Source organism: Cryptotermes secundus, unplaced genomic scaffold, assembly GCF_002891405.2.
Source record: "Cryptotermes secundus unplaced genomic scaffold, Csec_1.0 scaffold171, whole genome shotgun sequence".
NCBI lineage: Eukaryota > Metazoa > Arthropoda > Insecta > Blattodea > Kalotermitidae > Cryptotermes > Cryptotermes secundus.
This window is the reverse complement of record NW_019726223.1, coordinates 284,096-306,040: the sequence shown is the minus strand read 5'-3', so window position 1 is coordinate 306,040 and position 21,945 is coordinate 284,096. Positions and strand designations below refer to the sequence as shown.

The window sequence follows — 21,945 nt, the reverse complement described above, 5'->3', positions numbered from 1 at the left end:
CCACCATATGTCTTCATTCTGCTTAATTATATATGCAAAGAGACAACTTAACCTAACACCGTATGAGATTATACACAATGCACACATTTTCAAGTGATATGGTTGGAATGGCTGAGTTAGACCTACTTTCGGGAGGTACTAGGTTCGCGTCTCAATATTGACACTGGTTACCCATCGATGTTCCTTGTGATTTTGCCCGGTCCCTCTTGGCAAATGACAGGTTAGTACCTCAATTAGGCCATAACAGCTTCCTTCCCAATTCATCCTTTATCTTACTATTCAACGCTTTAGTTTAGATACTGACAGTGTCGTAAATTAAACAATAGCCAAATAAGTATTACAGACGAACAACAATTTTTCTGAACTAGTTTATACTGCTGCCTGAGCTCATTGGCATGAGGATCGTCCCGCTGTCATTCGCCTTCTTTTATAGCTCCAGTTGTTAAATCATCACTCCCTTATAATTTATAAATAACAGTTTACCGTCTGTTAAATCAGCTGATATACGTAAAGAAAATAAACTGTAAAAAGAGATCGATGATCAATTATACAAAACACACTTCTAACCCAACACTCAACTGCCCCAACTTGCTACCATCTATGAAACATACCAGACAATATGTATGCGCTATGTGTACTCAACAACACACAGTTACCTCAAAGTCCACCAATACGATTTCAAATGCCATCCGTTATAGAACACCATCATCCTATTGGCTCAATGCTTCCTACATTGAACGGTGAACCGGAAGCCCAGTCGCGTTTGAACGCCATAATTCGTTTATTTCTGTGTTACGTGCTTTTTAGAAATGATTCAGTATATAACTGTTCAATTTAACAGCAGGAAAATACATATTGAATTACAATGTATTATATTAATTTCGAGCATACAGACGGAACTAAGCTTCTCCTGACCACTAATTATTGTTTAAAATACCGCCAAAATATTCGTCGAAATGTAAAGTACAGTGTATCAATACAAACGTGAATATCTACAAAATCACGCAGTCCATAGACAATTTATACATAAGCAAGAACTTTTCGCTTTCAATTACGAGGGGATTTAAATGTAAATGTTACAACTAGAAGTGAATGTTTAGCTTGTAAAATTCTGATCATCGCCTATATATTCTATCTAATAAGTGAATTTTCTGACTACTGCATATAATGTAGTTTGGATGGATAGTTTTTAATTCATTATGAATTCATTCATTCATGGAGCAGAGTCCTTGAGAAGCTGCCAATTGTGCAGCTACTCAAGAACTTACCAGCATCTTATGGAACTCGAAAGTGCATTACTGTGATCACTAAATCCCTCCAATTGTCCCTATCCTGAGCCAGATCAATCCAAGCCATCCCATCCTATCTCTCTAAGATCCATTCTAATATTGTTCACACCTACGTCTTCGTCTTCCCAGTGGTCTCCTTCCTTCTGGATTTCCAACCAATATCCTATATACATTCCTCCTCGCCCCAATTCATGCTACCTGCCCTGCCCATCTCATCCTCCTTGTCTTGATCATTCTAATTAAACTTCGAGAAGAGTACAAGTTATGAAGCTCCTCACGCAATTTTCTCCGACCTCCTATCACTTCATATCTCTTCGGTCCGAATATTCTCTTCAACACCCTCGGCCTATGTTCCTACCCTAAAGTCACAGACCAGGTTTCACTTCCATACAGAACTACAGGCAAAATTATAGTCTTATGTATTCCAACATTTATGTTTTTAGATAGCAGACAAGAAGACAAAAGTTTCTGAACTGAATGGTGGCAAGCATTACCCAGGTTCAATCTCCTCTTAATTTCCTCCTGAATCAGGTTTTGATTTGTTAAAGCCATTCACAAATATCTGAATTGTGCCACATTTTCAAAACATGTGTTACCTATCTTTATGTCATGATTTTGCCCTGCATTTTATTCACGAGATAGCAACATATACTTACTTTTCTTTATGTTTACTTTTAGACCAACTTCCTTACTAGCCTCAATTAAAGTTTGTGTAATTCTCTTTATGGTATCTATATTATCTCCCAGTAGATTCACAACATCAGCAAAGACCAAGAGCTGATGTGTCCCATTTAATTTCAGTCCCACATGGTTTCCTTTGGACCTTCCTAATGACATATTCTAAAGCAATGGAGATAAAGCATCTCCTTGTGTTAGACCATTCTGGATAAGAAAATTATTAGACAGATGTTTACCTATATGGACTTTACCATATGTTACGTTTAAGCACATTTAAATCAGCCTGACTAGTTTCATGGGTATCCCAAACTCTATCAGAATATTGTACAATATTTCCCTCCTAACTGAATCATAGGCTTTCATGACGTCTACAAATAACTGATGTACTGTCTAATTATACTACCATTTTTTCTCCAGTATCTGACTAACGCAAAAGATCTGGTCAGTAGTTGAGCTGTTGCGTCAAAACCCACGCTGATGATCACCAATAATTTCATTGATGTATGGGCTTAACCTTGAGAGAAGAATGCTGGATAAAATTTTGTTTGAAGTTGATGGCAGTGATATCCCCCAGTAATTACTGCTGTCAATTTTGTCACACTTTTTGTGAACTGGTACAATAATATATTCCTTCCACTGATCAGGCAATTTTTCCTTATTCCAATAGAATTAATTAGCTTATGGATCTTAGAACATAATAGTTGTATTTCACCTCCTGCTTGAATAAGTTCTGCCAGAATTTGATTAATACCTGGTGATTTATACCTTTTCAAATTTTGCAATAGCAGTTTCAACCTCCAGAGGTCTAGGATCAGGTACTAACAGCTCAGCTGTATGTATTTCTATCTGCCTAACATAACTGACCCTATGTACATTCAACAGCTGAGAGTAATAGTTCTTCCACCTATTCAAAATGTTGTGGGAATCTGCAAGCAGATCACAATTCTCATCCTTCGCTAAGTTACTTCTAGGTTGGTAACCCCTCATAAAGTCATTTATTCATAATGTTGTATTTTAGCGTCCTGTTGCACTGATTTTCGTCCATGATATATATACAGTGTCCGTCTTGCAGTGCATCCACTTTTACCTGTCACTTTACAACACCCGCAGCCAAAAAGGGAACACAAGACACGATACACACTCCATACAAGAGGAACGACTCCCATAGTGGAGGAACCATGCATGGGTTTTGAATTGGAACAGATAAGATGAATATCTTAACAAGATTTTAGTATACAGAAAATTTATTATAACTGATGAATATTTTAAAATACTTTTTAAATAATTTTACCTTGCAATGCAATAGATTAGTGTAAATGGAGCACCTGATGATGGCACTATGGTGCCGAAACATGTTGTGAAGTGACAGGTAAAAGTGGATGCACTGCAAGACGGACACTGTATATATATCATGGTCATTTATTCCTCTATACAGGTCTTTAATTGTGTTGTTTTTACTGTTCATTGCAAGCTCATCAATTTTGTCTTCCAGATATCCCCTCTTTATTCCTGAAATGGCTAATGCTTTCACATCTTATATTGTTCAGATTATCCTCATTTATTTCTCTTGGATCTTGTAATCATTGTAATTTGGCTTGTTTTCTTTGGTCTGATTATTTTGAGCATCCTTCGTTGAACCATGGCTTATGCTTCTTCGGTTCATAATAACCTAGACTCTCCTTAGCAGAAATATTTATATTCTCTCTAATAGTTTCCCAAGCTTTATTAACATCCACCTCAGTGTCTAAATTTTCCAAAGCTGCGAACCTATTTGAGATTTCAACACAATACTGCTTTTTACCCTCTACCTCAGCCCTGTCCAATGCGGCGCCCTCCATAAGCACATATAATTGAACCGATTTTTAATATTAATTCAAATTGTAAAATGAGACATTTTTGAACGTCTGAGTACTGTTAAATATTTTCACAAAATTTCCTTGAAGCATGGTACAGTATTAAACATTCCTTGAAAAATATGCCTATTTCTTTTCTCCCTTGCTAACAACACCAGTCTTAATTCCTTTTCACTAGAGAAACCGCCGTCCTCTCAAGATCAGGTAATTTTCCCCCCTCAAACAGCCACAAGTCCCCACTGAATCGGCTTTCATGGATTTCGGATTTATGGTCAGGGTACAATAAAATTTTCTTTGATTGGCAGGGCAAACATATTCACAGACACAAATATGACTATAGGGCCCAGCTTAATGTAATTTCCCCAATTTCTAAACTCATCGGCAATATGAATCAAAGTTACTTTAATCCCAACAAAGCGATGCCGCAAACAATAAGAAGTTATTAAGAGGGTCGTACACTAATGGAAATTGGTGGCAGCTATATTTCCCAGTTCGCTTTCTTCAGCCAAATATTCAGTATTACTTGCGAGTTTGTGACGACCATAGTTCAGTTATTATGTGTCTTGTGTTGTGACAAGTTACACAGTTATCAGTGTATTTTAGTTATTGTACTTCAAATTGTTGAGTAAATAAGTGGTACTATTTTATATAGCTATTCTTGATATGGCTGAAAGACAAAGAAGTTATAGTTTCAACAGTGGATGGGAGGAGCAGTATTGAATACAGAGGAAAACCTGTGTGTTTATTGTGTAGTGGTAGCGTGTCTGTTCCTAAAAAAAGTAATGTAGAGCAACATTTTTTGACTAACCATAGAAGCTTCAACAATGAATTTCCTGTGAAATCTGAACTAAGAAAACAAAAGGTGAAAGACCAAAAATCTAAATTAACCTTGCAACAATGTGTATTTACAAAGCCTATCCAGCAAAGTAGTAATGTAACAATAGCCTCTTATAAAATCTGACATGTGTTAGCTAAAAGGAAAAAACCTTTCAGTGATGGGAAAATAGTTAAAGAAGCCATGATCAGTGCCAGCGAGTCTCTGTTCGATGGTCACAAAGATAAATCTGCACTTATGACTTCCATCAGAGGACTTCAGTTGTGTCACAAAACTGTTGCTAGACGAGTTGAACAGATTTCTGATAATCTGGAATCTCAAATACATCAGGATTTGCAATCGTGTGAATATTTTTCACTCCAGCTTGATGAAAGCACTGATATATCGGATGTTGCACAATTATGTGTATTTGTTAGAATGGTTTTTGGCGATTTTACGGTAAGGGAAGAGTTCGTTAAACTGCTGCCACTTCATGAACATACTAGGGGAGAAGACATAATGAATGTGTCCTTTAATTTGTGAAAGAATGTAACTTACTACTTTCAAAACTTGTTGCTATAACTACAGATGGGGTGCCTTCAATTGCTGGTAGGAACAATGGGTTCCTTGCTCTTTGTGCTAAGGATGAATCATTTCCCAGTGTTCTTTCTTATCGCTGCATTACCACCAGGAAGCTTTATGCGCAAAGGTTTTGAAGTTCGACCATGTTATGAATGTAGTAACTCGTGTGGTAAATTATATCAGATCGTCTTCTACTCGTTATCGATTGTTCAGAAATCTTTTGAGTGTGTCGGACACTGAGCATGGTGACATAATTTTCCATGCAGACATAAGGTGGCTTAGTAGGGGGAAAACACTGGAATGATTTTGCTGTGTTCTGGATAAGGTCAGGGACTTTCTGAGATCATCTCCTGGCGAATATTATCAAGAACTTGATGAAATATGGCTACTAGATTTCGCTTTCTTGACAGATATCACCTCAAAATTAAATGAGCTAACTCTTGAATTACGAGGGAAAGTTCGTAACATTTCAAGCATGATTAGTGTAGTTAATGCTTTTCAAAAGAAACTAAAGCTATGGATTGGACATTAAACAGAAATTCCTTTCCACAATTTCCGCATATGAAATCTGTTTTGGAAACCTTAAATGGATGTGAATACAATCTTCCATGTTTTGCCCAGCATCTTGAAGCCTTTGAGACCGAATTTGATAACAGATTTAGCCAGTTTTCATCACTTGAACCAGTGACAATGTTTATAAGTAATCCATTCGCTACTGTTAATGTTAGTGAACTTGGAGGGGAGGTGTGTGAAATCTTTGGAGAGTATAATCTTGAAGAATTAGAAATGGAAAATTTAAATTTCCAGGGAGACATATCTTTGAAATCCTCATTTGCATCTTGTAGCAATTTCTGGACTCTGGTGGACAGGAATAAATATCCCATGATTCATAGCGTTGCTCTGAAATTTTATTCATGTTTTGGTTCAACGTATCTGTGCGAAGTCGCATTTTCATCTATGAGCATCAAAATAAGTACCGATTCTACCTAACTGACTCGCACTTAGATGATGCTCTAAGGGCAGCCTGTTCCAGCTACACACCAGATTTTCGACAACTTGCAGCAAACATGCAGTGTCAAATTTCACACTAATTATGTAAGACTGTAAGTAAATACTCGTATAATTATACTAACAAAAGATTTAGTCAGTATTAAATATCTAATTGTTTTATGATTATTATTATTATTATTATTGTTGTTATTACTGTTTTTATTGTTATTATTATTTAAGAAATAGTAGAAATAATTGTATTAAGTAGTGACAGCAGTGGTAGTAGTAGTAGTAGTAGTAGTAGTAGTGCGGTAGGGCCCGCACCTCCATAGGCAACAGTGAATTGTGCCCAAGTACTTAAGAACGTTGTACAGCACTGTGGTAGAGTATGCTGAATACTTCTCTGCGTAACTCCTCTGTCACTGGCCCTTCTTCACTGGTGCTGTTTTGCTCCCACTGTTCAAGTTCCTATTCGTCACCGTTAGTCTTTTCGAGATTTGACACCCCTTCCCCCGCCAGCGGTGACGTAACACCTTCGGAGCGTTGCCGTTGCTACGGTAATAGGCCAGTCAACACCCCGCCCCCTTCCGCGGTGACGTAACACGGGATGCCACCGTTGCTACTCAACAGTAAACAACTCCCGACAGCGTTGTTGGCTATCGGCAAACGCGGCGTCAGACAACAGTGGCGCCTATTACGTAACTGTGTTCTGTGTCGTCAGTAACGGGGCTAAATAAGGAACAGCGAAGGCTATTCAAGAGTTAGTTAAGAGCTGGCCAGGGAAGAGTATGCAGTCTAGTATTTGTGATACTGCCGATGCCAGTGATGTTGAGCTTGTAAATGGTGTGACTGTAAGAGCGAGTGTGAAATAAAATTCGTTATATCCAATAAGGCGTGTAGTTATTTGTCGCGTTATACACCCAACACGTGACAATATCATATATCATCTTTATTGCATTCAAACATCGATCATTGGTACAAGACCACAAGCTATAAAACTTGTCACAGAATATACTACGTGTATCAAGCAGAACGACATACATTTCATAATACATGCAACAAATACACAAAATAAATAAAATGCAATACCTGTAATTAAAATAAACCTACAAGAACATAAAACCAAATGCAGAATTATATAATAAAACAGTATACCAAAACAATCCAGTCAATGTTTTAATTCAGAAGGTCTCAAACTGTGGGGCACGACCCCCAAGGGGCGCAGCATACTTTCCTACAGATAAAAATTAAAACTGCCCTAAATCAATTAGAAAAGTAACAAAAAAATACGTATAGAAAGACTTTTGATGAGTACAGGCTTTAATTATCATGAATTTCGAAATAACTAATAACTATCCTCTTTACCGGCAATTATAAAACGCGTATGCAAGAGACAGCGTTGATAGGTTAGCAGCAGCCGCATCCTCTTCCAGGCAGCACTGTACACGCGCAGCTGAAAGCATCGACTTATGTCCTCTCATTGGGGCCTGTTGGGCAGGGAGAAGGCAGTTTGTCGCCAGACTCAATGGTGATCGACGGGTATGCCTGTTTGATGTTGTGTTCTTATGCACTCAACGTTTCAGTACAGTTGTGCTGATTTGTTTACCTCTTGAAGTTGACTTGATTATGAACAGTTGATCATGAAGCATTTCCTGATTAGTGATAGAAATGAAGACACCAGTGCTCCTTCAACGAGTGGTTGGATCTTGAAAACAGCATCAGCTCAAAGCCTTTTCGACATTATTAATGCTTTCCTTAATGAAAATGGGATAAGTTCACTGGCATATGTACAGATGGAGCTCGTTCAATGTCTGGAGTCCATGCTGGATTACAAGCAAAAATTAAAGCTGTTGCTCTCGAAGCAGTATGGACTCACTGTATGATACATCGGGAAGCTCTGGCAGCTAAAGAACTCAGCCCACCCCTTCATGAAGCGCTGCAGACGGTTGTAAAAACCGTCAATGTTATCAAGACAAATCCACTGAAGTCTAGACTTTTTAATATGTTGTGTGACGAAATGGGTTCCGAACATACTGCTCTGTTATTTCTTAGTTTTCTTACATTTTTGTTATGTGGACTTCTTCAGTTCACTTTTTAGAGCCTCGACCTTTTCCATAGGATATGTCAGTTGTTTGCCCATTTCTTCTTCCTTCAAATCTGAGGTCTATTTTCGTGATTCGGCCGTTCGCATTTCAGTTTTTATGGACTCAACCTTCTCCAAAGCACGTGACAGTTCTTTCTCCATCTCTGCTTTATCCAAGTCTGAGTTACATTTTTATTATGTGGATTTCGTCAGTTCACTTTTTAGAGCCTCAACCTTTTCCATAGGATATGTCAGTTGTTTGCCCATTTCTTCTTTCTTCAAATCTGAGGTCTCTTTTCGTGATTCGGCTGTTCGCAATTCAGTTTTTAGGGCCTCAGTCTTCTCCAAAGCACGTGACAGTTCTTTCCCCATCTCTGCTCTCTCCAAGTCTGAGGTATATTTTTGTGATGTGGTGTCTTCTCCTTGTCTCTTCAAGTCTCTTTTATATTTTAATTTTCCAGACTGTCATATAACCGCTGAATTACAGCTATCAATTCGTATGTTTTTACTTCCCAGTTACTAAGTTCCAGCAAATCTATTGTGGTCTGTGTTTCCGTACTGAGTGTAGCCCTATTTTTTGTGGCCAACTCTTCCATAGCATTTGCCAGTCTTCCTTCAATCTTTGTTTTCTCAAAATCCCACTTACTTTTTTCTGATATGGCTGTTTGTATTTCACTTTTTAGGGACTCAACCTTTTCCAAAGCACGTGACAGTTCTTTCTCCATCTCTGCTTTATCCAAGTCTGATGTCTCTTTTTGTGATCTAGCTGTCATCAAATCACATTTTACGGCCTTAACCATTTCCATAGCATGTTCCAGCTCTTTCCCCATTCTTTCTTTCTCCATATCTGAAGTCTCCTTTTGTGATATGGCTGTTCGCAATTCAATTTTTAGGGACTCAACCTTTTCCAAAGCACGTGCCAGTTGTTTCCCAAGTTCTTCTTTCTCAATATCTGATGTCTCTTTTTGTACTGTAGCAGTTCTCAACTCACATCTTAAGGCCTCGACCATTTCCATAGCATGTGCCAGTTCATTCCCCATTTCTGCTCTCTCCAAGTCTGAGGTCTCGTTTTGTGTTGTAGCTGTACTCATTTCACTATCCGGGGCCCCTGTCAACCATCTCCACCATCTCCACCATCTCCGTTTGAAGCTCCTTATAATCGTTAATATCGGCAACATAGTGCTGCTTAAAACTGTAGACGCCTGATTTATATTTTCCTGTATTGCTTCTTCTTTCGTAGCTGCTTCTAACACGGTAAATTGCTTCTGTATTTCCAATGCTAAAAGGCTACTGTCGTTTCACTGAGATTTGCCTGTACTGCTCCTTTTGTAGCTGCTTCTAACACTGTAGATTGCTTCTGTAGCCGTGCTCTCAGTGTATCTTCTTATATAACCTAGAGTCGGACTTTCAGAAAATATGTCACTGTCCGTACTGTTGTAGTGTTTGCCTAGCAACAGCCGTTTACTCGCTCTGCCTAGCAAGAACTGTTTACTCGCTTTGCGTAGCAACATGTGTTTACTCGCTTTGCCAACAACAGCTGTTTACTCACCGTTGCTAAGGGCGGTGCGTTGTCACATTGGCTTGAATGTGGGCAGTTCCCACGGAAGTAAGGCTTCTGGATTCCAAACACGCGACAATTCTATGAATTATAACTGTCATGGCGGAAGCAACAGCGGCTAGTAATTAGGCTGCGGAGGATTTTGTGGATTTGACTAAAGAGAAAAGTGATTTTAAATGCGAAGGTTGCATTAAATGTGAAATTGAGTTAACGAAAGTTATTTCTGAATTAAAATCAGCAATGAAAGTTATTGAAATCCTTAAGGAAGACCAAAAAACTGACGTATTAATGGATAGATTAGTCACAAATGCACGTAGCCATGAAGAAGTTTTCCAACTATCGCTAAGTGCTGAAAATTGGACGCATATACCTGTGCATTCACAAGAGATGGATTCTGTTAGCTCCAGTAAAATTACAGAAACAACGATAAGAAGTACAAATAGTTTTGGAGTCTTACATAACCTAGAAAAGGATCAGCCTAGGCAAATCGAGAAGAGTAAGATGAGAAGTCACAAATCTAATGCAACGAATCAAGATTCAACGGCAAAGGAACCTATTTCATCAAGGACTAGTAGATACAAGAAAGCAGAAGACCTGTTGCCAGAATTTCATATCCCTGTGATACTGAATGGTTGTGTCCCTTGTAATACTTACTCAAAGTTTTCAGCAAACGATTTGTCTGCAGTTAAAGTTGGTGACAGTGATACTGACATGCAAATTTCAAACAAAAACGCAAGTCTAGAGCAGAATCTTTTAGTTGGTAAGACAAAACATTTAATTTTATTCATTGGTGATAGCCATATTAGAGACTGTATAGATAAGATCAAAGACAAGTTAACTAAAACGTCCAGAGTAATGGGATTTGTCAAGCCAGGAGCTGACATAAGTAACTTATCTACCACGGCAGAGTCTATGGTTGAATTCTTGACACTTAATGATGTAATGGTTTTTTTCAGGTGGAACTAAAGAAATAAGAAAAAATGATTCCAGAGAAGCATTAAGAAATATATTGAATTTTATCAAAACTAATTCTCATACAAATATTGTTCTGTTGAATATTCCACATAGGTACAACCTGGAAAATTGGTCATGTGTGAATGATGAGATAAAAGTTTTTAATAGGAAATTAGTGAAATGTACCAAAGGTTTTAAGCACATTACTTTATTACACCATGATTTAAATAGAGCTCTCTTTACAAGGCACAGACTCCATCTTAATAAAATGGGCAAGAACATACTGGTTAGGAATATTGCCTTAATTTGTACTAAAATCTTTTACAGAGATGCAAAACCAATCTATTTGCCTTGGAAGGCAATCTATAATGACCATGATAATGAGATTAAGAATTTTTTTGGCATAAAAGATTGTACTGTTGATAATGTTATGTTAGAAATAAGTAAACCACAAACTCTCGAGCCACAACGTAAATCAAATAGGCAAAGAAAATTTCCACTAGATAGATATGATGATTTTTTATGGTAGAAGAAAAAGCAGTGTTAACAACCATACTGAAGTCTTAAAGAAAAATGGCTTCTCAATTTATCACAAAAACATCTGTGGCCTTGCAGATAAGACTAGTGAAATTTAGGCCCATCTATATCCTGAATTCCGCAAGTGCTTTGTTTCACAGAACATCACCTAAATTATTCACAAATTGAAAATATGACCATGGCCAATTACAACGTAGGAGCTAGTTATTGTAGAAAGTCTTTTATTAAGGGAGGTGTATGTATATATTTACACAACTCTGTGGATTACGAACCTGTCAGCATTAATGAACTATGTATTGTAACCGCACCATGCAGGAACCTCAGCAATGTTTTTTCATTTACATTCTTAATTACAATTTACAATTACAAGTAAACGAACTGTACCACTGTTAACAAAAGATGATACAGAATTGACCCCAGCACCAGCAGACGCCAAGGACGACATGTGGTCTTTCTGAGGGACAAGCAAGCTGCAGGTCACTTGAAACCCCCAGAACGGAGCAGGAAGTACCCCGCTGTGTTTTCTGGGAATTACAATGCTTAACTTCGACGGTGCGGGTCTTTGAAAATTTGAGACTTGACAGATACGAGTCGCAATAATTTTCGAAGGGGCGTACCGAGCGATCGTTAGTGTACCTTCATTTATTTGAGAGCTCTCAGAAGGACCGTGTTGTACTTAGGCCCAAATTAACATGGATCTTGTTAGGGATTGGCGGAATGTCAATGAGAGTAACGCCCAAATTTTTGGTTTAGCCAGTCAGCAAAATTTCAGAGGAGAGGAAACCAGGCGTTCCTGGAACCGTGAGGACTTCTGTCTCTCCAGAGGAGTCAGTCATTACAAGGGAATAACCGGAGTGAGTAGTAACCTCCCGGACGTTAAATCGGTGTTGGCCGAGTCCGGTGTACAAATTCAAAGTGCTACAGCCTCGTAATGTGTAATTCTAGTGCACATCTATAATAAAGAGCAACACTGTTGGTGAAGTGCGAGTTTTTAAGTCTTTTCTATCTCCTTGTGCAAGCAAGGCCCAGAAGTCGCCCTGAGACAGAATCTCGTTCTACCGTCTGAGCAGTCTGAACCCCAAAAGCCCGCCTATCCATATCCCCACCTTTGTTTTCCCCGTTCCAAATTCGTGGATTTCACTGAAGTCCACTGGCACCCACACAAATCCAAATTCAGAGTCATCCCACACCCGACCCTGAACCAGACAGCAACAAGGAAGCGGCGGATGAAAGTGGAGACCACAAAAGGTGAACGTGATGGCGAGTTATACGTGACGCCGAACGTGTAGGCAAACTTGAGAACAGTTACATAAAGTGGCGACCAACTTGTGAGGCTTGAAGTCACACTGAGTGGGTCAGTTACAGTATAGACAAATCCATGGAGGTGTGTGCTGTTAAATGTAAATTTTTATCGAGTACATTCTGTATTCTAGCCTTTTATAGGTCCCCGTCTAGTAATTTTTCATTATTCATTACCCAGTTAGAAGTTGTCATCAACAAAATTTATAAACCGAATTTATTAATGATAGTCTGTGGTGACTTTAATATAAATTATCTAGAAGATAATAAAATGAAGCAACAATTAAACTACATACTGCAGTCTTTTAACTTGAGTAGTGTGGTTTACTTTCCCACCAGGACTTGCACCACTACTCAAACATTGATTGATAATATCTTTATAGATATAACTAAGTTTGAAAACTATTTGATCTCTCCAGTATTTAATGGTCTATCTGATCATGACGGGCAACTTTTGTTTGTACATCAAAAAGAGATCAGAAAGGAAAGGACAAACTGTAATTGCAAAATTATCTGGACATTTAACAACTGTTCCCTAAATGATTTCAAACTAAGTTTAAGTTTTGAGACTTGGGAAACCGTATTTAATGCTGACAACAATAATATAGATAGTGTGTTTAATAATTTTGTAGATGTATATTTGCAGATATTTAATGCTTGTTTTCCCAAAAAGAAAACTTACGAACATTTTTCCTCCAAACAATGGTTAACCACTGGAATAAAAACTTCCTGCAGAAGGAAAAGAGAATTATATCTTTTGGCAAAATTTCATGACAATGAAAATCTAAAGCAGTATTATAAATCATACTGCAAGATTTTAACTAAGGTAATAAATGAGGCAAAAAGACTTAGCAATGAGGACAAAATTACCAACTCTAATAATGTTGCCAAAACCACTTGGAACATTATAAGGGCAGAACTGGGTAAAGATTGTTCAGTAATCCATTCACTACTGTTAATGTTAGTGAACTTGGAAGGGAGGTGTGTGAAATCTTAAGAGAGTATAATCTTGAAGAATTAGAAGTGGAAATTTTAAATTTCCAGGGAGACATATCTTTGAAATCCTCATTTGCATCTTGTAACAATTTCTGGACTCTGGTGGACAGGAATAAATATGCCATGATTCATAGCATTTCTCTGAAAATGTATTCATGTTTTGGTTTGACATATCTGTGCGAAGTCGCATTTTCATCTATAAGCATCATCAAAATAAGTACCGATTCTACCTAACAGACTCACACTTAGATGATGAACTAAGAGCAGCCTGTTCCAGCTACACACTTGCAGCTAACATGCAGTGTCAAATTTCACACTAATTACATAAGATTGTAAGTAAACATAATTATATTAACAAAACATTTAGTCAGTATTAAATTTCCAATTATTTTATTTTTATTGTTTTATTATTATTATTATTAGTGGTGGTGGTGGTGGCGGCGGCGGCGGCGGCGCCCGCACCTCCATAGGCATCAGTGAATTGTGCCCCGAGTACATAAGAAGGTTGGACAGAACTGCTCTACCTCATTTAATTTCTTGAGATTGAACCTCTCCATATGAACCCTGTGCATTGTTTGTGTACTCACTGCCAGTCTTTCCCTAACTTTTGCCACCACCAGGTAGTGGTCAGTATCAATCTGCTAACCTGAAGGATCAGACATGAAGCATACTTGAACGCCGTCTCCTATCTATAAAAATCTGGTCAATCTGATTGTGTCTTCCCATCAGGAGATGTCCAAGTACATTTATGAATGTTACGATGTGGGAACATTGTACTTTTGACCATAAGATTTTTTGATGTTGCAAAGTTTACTACTGTAACTGCATTATCATTATTTTGTGCAAACTCTCATTCTCAGTCGTTTTAAAACAATTCATGGTGACCGTAAATGAAAATAATGTATATCTGTACTTAATTATCACTCACGTAAATCAGTGACAGGCATCAACAGTCAATGCAGGGGTAGAGCACTCTAACAACACATTCTTTCTTCCTTACACTTAACATAGTGACATACTTCAGAGACGTTAATACAACCACTGTGCATTTGCATTAAAAAAAAAAAAGGAAATGTGCCTACAACAATTAACAACTATGTAGATGCAGATTACAAATCATACATAGAGTACAGCCTATAATAAAATCCTTCAGTACTTTAATGTTTCTACACAAAACTTCATGCAGTTAAACTGAACAAAACTGGACACTACCATCACATCCTTTATCAGAAATATCTCTCCATCCAAATATGCACTGGTGACTTTCATACCACCATACGCATGCACAGTAGGTCAAGTTGGTAAAAAGTTGTCCCTGTGCTTAGCTAATTAAGCACTACATCATGAAGATGTCTCGGGCAGCTGATGTATAGAGCCACCTGTTTTTGACCTTGGCACTAGTTGGAGGTGAGTGGTCAACTACATGCCCTGGCCACTCTACCTCCCAGGAAAGAGCCCATGGTGCCCATTGGATGATGGGCAGGATGGGTCTGGATGATGTGAAAAGGAGAAAAACCTTGACCTGCTAAAACTCAAACTATGATTCCTTGACCATCCAGCTTATATTTTTAAAATTTAAGTTAATATATTAATGGAACATTCTGTACATTAAACCTTTCATTGATTGATTGATTGATTGATTTATTTATTTATTTATTTATTTAACATCCATAACTGTTACATTATGTACAATTGGACAAGTCAGTTTTATAAAAAAATATATGAGATTAAACATCACATCAAATGACTAATAATATAAAAAACCATAGAAAAATAACATAATAAATCCTTTAAATATGATAAAACAGTGGATGAGTATAATAAGGCAACAAAAGCTAAACTATAAATTACATGCAATATCTAAAATAAATTACCTAAGTATCTTTGTTCTATTATTAAGCTAATTCTTGTAAAAATATTCTTGAAGGGAATAAAAAGCTTTGCACAACAAGTAATCCTTTAATTGACGCTTAAAAACCTTGAACTCTTGAATACTTCTTATTTGAGAGGGCAAGTTATTATACAATCTTATTCCCATGTTAATCACACTCCTTTTACAACGTGAGGTGTTACATGGTTGGACATACAAATTCTGCTTATGTACTGTGTTATAACCGTGCACATCTGAATACGAGATGTTATATATCCTATTTTTCCTTAAAAAACACAACGTCTCAAAGATATACAATGAAGTTAAGGTTAAAATTTTAAATTCACCAAAAAATTCTCTACACGATATCCTGTTATTGACTCTTTTGATCAGTCTTAAACATTTTTTTTGGATTTTAAATACAGTTTGAATGTCCTTTTGACCACAGCCCCAAAAAATAATACCATATCTCAATAAAGATTCAAATTTCGCAAAATACACACTTCTCAAAATTGGAAGACTGACCAAATCTCGTAAGGATTTGATAAGATAGATGGTTTTGTTTAATTTTTGAACTAAATGGTGAATGTGAGAGGACCAACTTAAATTCTCTGTAATATATATACCTAAAAATTTTAAATTAGCTGTGTATGTTATTTTCTTATTATTCAAATAAAGTTCCGGTTTATCAATTTGACGGGGACCACGTCCCTGAAAAAAGAGTGCTTTTGTCTTTTCAATATTAATAATAAGATGATTTACCGCGAACCAATTTTCTAATTGATGCATAGAAACTATAGTTTTATCATTTAAAGATTTAAGATTTTTGTCAATAATTAGTATATTGGTGTCATCTGCAAATAAAACAACTTTCGCTTCATGAACAGCTTTAGGCAAATCGTTTATAAACATTAAAAACAAAAGAGGTCCCAGAACCGAACCCTGAGGAACACCGTACTTTATTTCCTTACACGAAGAGGAGAATGATTTTTGATTTGGAGACTTGGCATCAACATGGTCAATTTCTACAAACTGGGATCTACCCGTAAGATATGATCTCATCAAAGAGAGTGAAATTCCTCTAAACCCATAAAGTTCCAATTTAGCCAACAGTAATTTGTGGTTTATCACATCGAAAGCCTTGGAAAGATCCAAAAAAATACCCAAAGCAAAAAACTTATTGTCTAATGCTTTCTGAACATCCTCAATAAATGATTGCAGTGCTGTATGAGTTGATTTATTTTGTCTAAAGCCATTTTGGGCATCAGATATCAAATTATGTTTATTTAAGAAATTCACTACTCTGTTATATATTAATGTTTCAAAGATTTTAGAAAAAACAGGTAATAGTGAAATAGGTCTATAATTAGATAATTCTTGAATTCGTCCTCTCTTATGAATAGGGCGAACTTTGGCAATCTTCATCTGATCAGGAAAAATTCCAGTACAAAGAGACAAATTAAAAATAAATGTTAAAGGTTTACAAATAGGTTGAATACTAAATTTTACTAACTTTTCTGGGATTTCGTCATAGCCCGCGGAGAGTTTACCTTTTAGTTTACTAGTCACACTAAGTACCTCATTTTCTGTAATTGGTACGAAAAAAATCGATTTAGAAAATGGAGTAACTTTACATGCTTGGTCATACTTAGGTTTTTGATCATTTAATTGGTTTACCATTTTTCCTGCAATTTCAACAAAAAAAGAATTAAAATGACCGGGAGTGAGGAGGGGGTCTAAGTCAGTCATGGAGTCCACATCCGAGGTTTTATAATTTATTTTAAAAGCTTTCCCTGATTCAAAGTTTATAATTTGCCATAACGCTTTAGAGCGGTTTGTTGATTTTTGGATGAATCTGTCGTTTTCTTTTTTACGAGCATCTGCTAACACGTTCTTATAAATTTTTTGATACTTTTTTATATAGTTCAAAGAATGCCTAGGAAGAATCAACTTTTTCTTTAAGTAACATAGAAATTGAAGCCGCTGTCTAGAAACTTTTATCCCTTTAGTAATCCATCTGGATTTGATGTTTTTTACATTTACAACTTTTTTTATATGAAACATGTTCAGGAAAAGGTCCCGATACTTGTCTAAAAAAAGACTATAAGCTTTGTTTACATCAGTTTGGTGATACACCTCATCCCAGACTTCCCTTGTTAACCTCAAGTTAAATAAGTCGATATTTCTTTTAGAGAAAACTCTTCTTTTGGTTTTTTCAGGGAAAGGAACATGAGAATTTTCTACAACTATGTTCATAATTAGCGCAAAATGATCCGAGTAGCCCATTTCGACAACATTTGTTGAAGTAGGATAAAATACTTTATTTCTAATCATTACATCAATTAGAGAACACGAGTTAGATGAAACTCTCGTAGGAGATTGAACCGTATTTAATAAGTTATTTGAGAGCAACAGATTTAATAGAGTCTTTTGAAGTGAATTCTTTTGGAGTAAGTTTATATTCCAGTCCCCACATATTACTAACAAGCAACCTTTGTTTAGTACCCTATTTATAGCCTCATCTATTTGATTGAAGAACATTTTTACGTCACTATTTGGAGATCTGTATACACAGATTACAATGATTTTAAATTTCACTATTTCAATAGCTGATACTTCCAGTGTTTCATCTGTCTGTTATACTGTTTCCTCAAACTACAAGATTTGGCAAATTTCTTAAAACATTTTTATGGTCAATAAGTGTTCCAAAGCTGCTTCTCAATCAACTCTCTGCTACAGTAATCATCCCCCTGCTGTCAGAGGTGTGATTCATAGAAAATAGTCCATCCTCATTACCATCTGCAAGATCATCACCTGTTTCATATAAATAAATATTTCTGAATTACATTTAGCAAGAATATTCAAGTATTACCATTCAGATTAATATCTTGTGTGTGCTTAAGAGAATTATTGATGTAATTGCCTCTTCAGGTTCTTGTTTCAAATGTGTAACCAATTTGGAGCACCCAGTTTTTTACGCACTTTTTGATTCTTCACTACTACAAATATTGTTACAGAGCTAATCATATTATAGTAACACACACACATTCATATACTCATATGTCCACGTGTGCGTACAGTGTTTTAGAATCTAATTTTAAGATAGAAATTCTTGTTCTACTTACATTATTTTTGGGCACCAGCTTTATAAGTAGACAGTCTTCCCTCCTGCGTCATCTAACTGAATGTTGCCTTCGTGTGGTACTGTTGCAAACATCCAGAAATGCAGAGTCCGACGTCGCAATTCATGCTCTTTTTCCGGATGTAACTCCGTTTCCTGCATGAAAAGCACATACGACACCTCAGTCTCATATTAGAGAAAGTCGGCCAGTGATGTCGAGTGGCCTCCTCTATCGAGATATCGCCGATGACACAGCAGGAGGTCGACCCATGAACCGTTGAGGGCGAGGTGAACCCCTTGCAGCATGTTCCAGCATGTTGCGCACAAGGGCGAGACAAAATTCTCTGTGTGACAATTTCGCGCCACAGGATGACAACAGGATGAAACTATTCAGAATCGTCAGATCCAGGAGATGGAAAAATAGCTTATTTGTCCTTTTCCAGGTCCAATGACTGATGCTATAACTGTTTGCCATTCTGTCCACTTTGTCGACATAACCATGAGTGTGTTGCAGTCAACAGCAATTGCTGGCTTGATGGCATTTCCATGCTCATCACAGAAACTGCCTTCTGCTGGAGGACAGTGCATATTTGTCAGTATGTAAACGTCACATTTGTGCTTCCAAACTAGTGCTGTCAAGTTTTGTCTCACCCTAACACGAATGTCACCTTTCTTCAGTCAAAATTGTCTTCGTCAAAAATCATCAGGCAAGGCCTTCCGATTAGGTCTGACTGTCCCACAGCAAGTTATGTCCTTTGTCATCAGTTTGTCAAACAAGTCTGGTGATGAAAAGAAATTGTCCATGTACAGTTTCTGACCTACACCCTCAATATGTCTGCATAGGTCCCTAACTGTAGCATGTGTTGCCGTCACGTCTTGGTCGGCACGTGTCCTGTGTTTTCCTAGGTAAACCTTCATGTCATAAGTATACCCAGCGATGTCACAAATTTTGAAGATTTTGATTCCGACACGTTTGTGTTTCTTAGGAATGTACTGCCTAAAACCCACCCTCCCTTTGAATTTAACAATTATCTCATCTATGGCCAAATGTTTGGAAGGGTTATAATATTTTTTGTATGCGTCATTGAGAGTGTCGAAGATGGTCCGAATTTTCCATAGTCGGTCATAACTGTCAGCATTTCTGTCAGTTTCTGTATTGTTGTCTGCAAAATGAAGAAAACAAAGAATGTGTAGAAAACAGTCGTGTTTCATTGTGTTACAGTAGAAAGGCGTGGCAAATTGTTCTACAGTCAACCAGTAGTCCTTTAGTCTGTCTCTAGTGTCATGTCTCATTTAAATGATTATTCCTAGAAACAGAAACATTTTGGAAACAGTCACGTCAGGCCACGGAGAAGGTCCGTCTTGAAGTCTGTCTAGGTACTGGTGGTAGTACCTGTTCGTCTCTTCCACCAGCAGATGGATAATCCCTGCGAAGTAGAGCATGAAAACGCAGAAAGGGGTGGAATCCTTATTTACGTGTGGAGCTTCATTGATATTTAACTCCACAGCTCCACCGGAATAATTATTCACACCCCTCCTGTCATGCTGGTCTGGTGGTCCCCAGGTTGCCGACAAAGATGATGGGTCTTCGTCAACTTCGGTTTCTGAGCCCCTTGCTTCCTCGCCACTCTCAAGAGTCGTCTGTATGGCAGTCTGAATTGGTGTCATTTATCAGCTACCTCTCAATTTCAGCTTCTTCCATGCAAAATGAGGCCATGGTGGATAGCTGAAATTGCGATGTTTTATAAGCGTTATGAACATAATGTGCTAGGCTTGAACGTTCTGACAATGCGGGGCTATTCCAAGAACAGTACCTCTGTGTGCCTAGTCCAAGATATACACAGTCAGAGTTTCTGAAGGACAAGGTACAATATGACTTCGACCACACTCATGGATACAGAAAGGTTCCGACTTGACTGGAGAATGTGCAATACAAACATAAACTTCCACCCCTTTTGCCAGATAAGACATAGTAAGACAGGATGTCAGCAGCATGCATTTATACTGCAGAAACTGTATGCATATTTGTGGACAGATGCTCAAAATTGGGAAAAAAATTCTTTTTGGAATCAGTGTAACAATTTTTACAGATTTTAAAATCTGTAAATGACAATATCCAATTCTATATTCTTTCTAGATAAAAGCAGCGTTTATTTCGTTCATCACAAAAATTGTAGAAATCACAGCATTTTCAGTAACATACTTACAATTTTTAATACTCTACAATGGCGGGCATTTAAAATAACTCCGGCCTCCTGCCATTACCGGAATTTGAATGGCCTGTCTCTTAAAGGTTAAATATAATATTATTTACGTATCTGGGGTTTCCATGACCAATTTGAATGGCCTGTCTCTTAAAGATTAAATATAATATTATTTACGTATCTGGGGTTTCCATGACCAATAAGACGGGGTTTGGATTTGGCAATGGAATTTATTGGACCCTTATATAACTGGTTACAACAGCTCACAAATCACTATCTGACATAATGTCAACTTCCAACTGGATACTCCGTGGGAACTAGTGTGACTTCCAATTGAACTGTACTGTCAATTATTGTTCACTTCCTGTTATATAGCCTCAGGATGGACCACAGCACAGAAAACACATCCACTGCCTAGCAATGGATGTATGTGAACGACACAGAAAACACCTCTTGCGACACCAGTTCTACTGTTGTGGGCGCTGCCTAGAAATGGCTCTACTCTATTGTTGGTTGCGTATTTGTTGCAGGCTTGTTAACTGAGTCATTCTCGAAGAATGGGTCTACATATCACATTATTTTGATATTTCATCTTGGAATAAGTAATTATTTAACTACATGAAGTCTATCAGTTACAGGATAGATTCAATATGTTGGTAAAGTAAACTGTGTACTCCAAAAATCTCATTTGTTTTGCATTGTTACTTTATTACTCTTGTGCTGATCGAGTGGTAAAAGTCTACAGTCTTATCTTTTCTTCTTTCAGCCTTTCCTCCTCAGTTTCTTGTCAGCTCAATTTTAAAGCATCCAATGACATCCAATGTCAGCCTGTGACACCATCACCAGATCTGCACAGCTGTCATTTTCAGGGCTCCTCTTGGGGCTTCTCATCTTCCACAGCAGCACTGTGTATCAACACAACAGGAAGTCTGCTGCTTGATGCTAACCCCTCCTTCAGGACAAACACTGATGTCAGACTATGGGAGGATTTAATATACAGGGTGTCCCAGGAGGAATGTGCCANTTAGCCAGCTACAGACAGAGCGCTCTCGTTACCTCGACACTTGAGATGTACCTAAGGCGGGGAGGGTTGGTATGTCCAGCGCGGTTCAAAACC

General features: G+C 37.5%; 1 protein-coding gene across 3 annotated transcripts in view; it reads right to left on the bottom strand.

Moving 5' to 3' along the window:
* LOC111863891 (protein mini spindles) overlaps positions 1-705 on the bottom strand; it is a 78,438-nt gene extending 77,733 nt beyond the window's left edge. The window contains exon 1 of one of the 3 annotated variants that reach the window (XM_023850687.2): positions 657-705. The gene's annotated coding sequence lies outside the window, so the exon portion shown is untranslated. The other 2 variants (XM_023850686.2, XM_023850685.2) reach the window with 2 other exon arrangements.
* Positions 706-21,945: the final 21,240 nt, after the last annotated feature.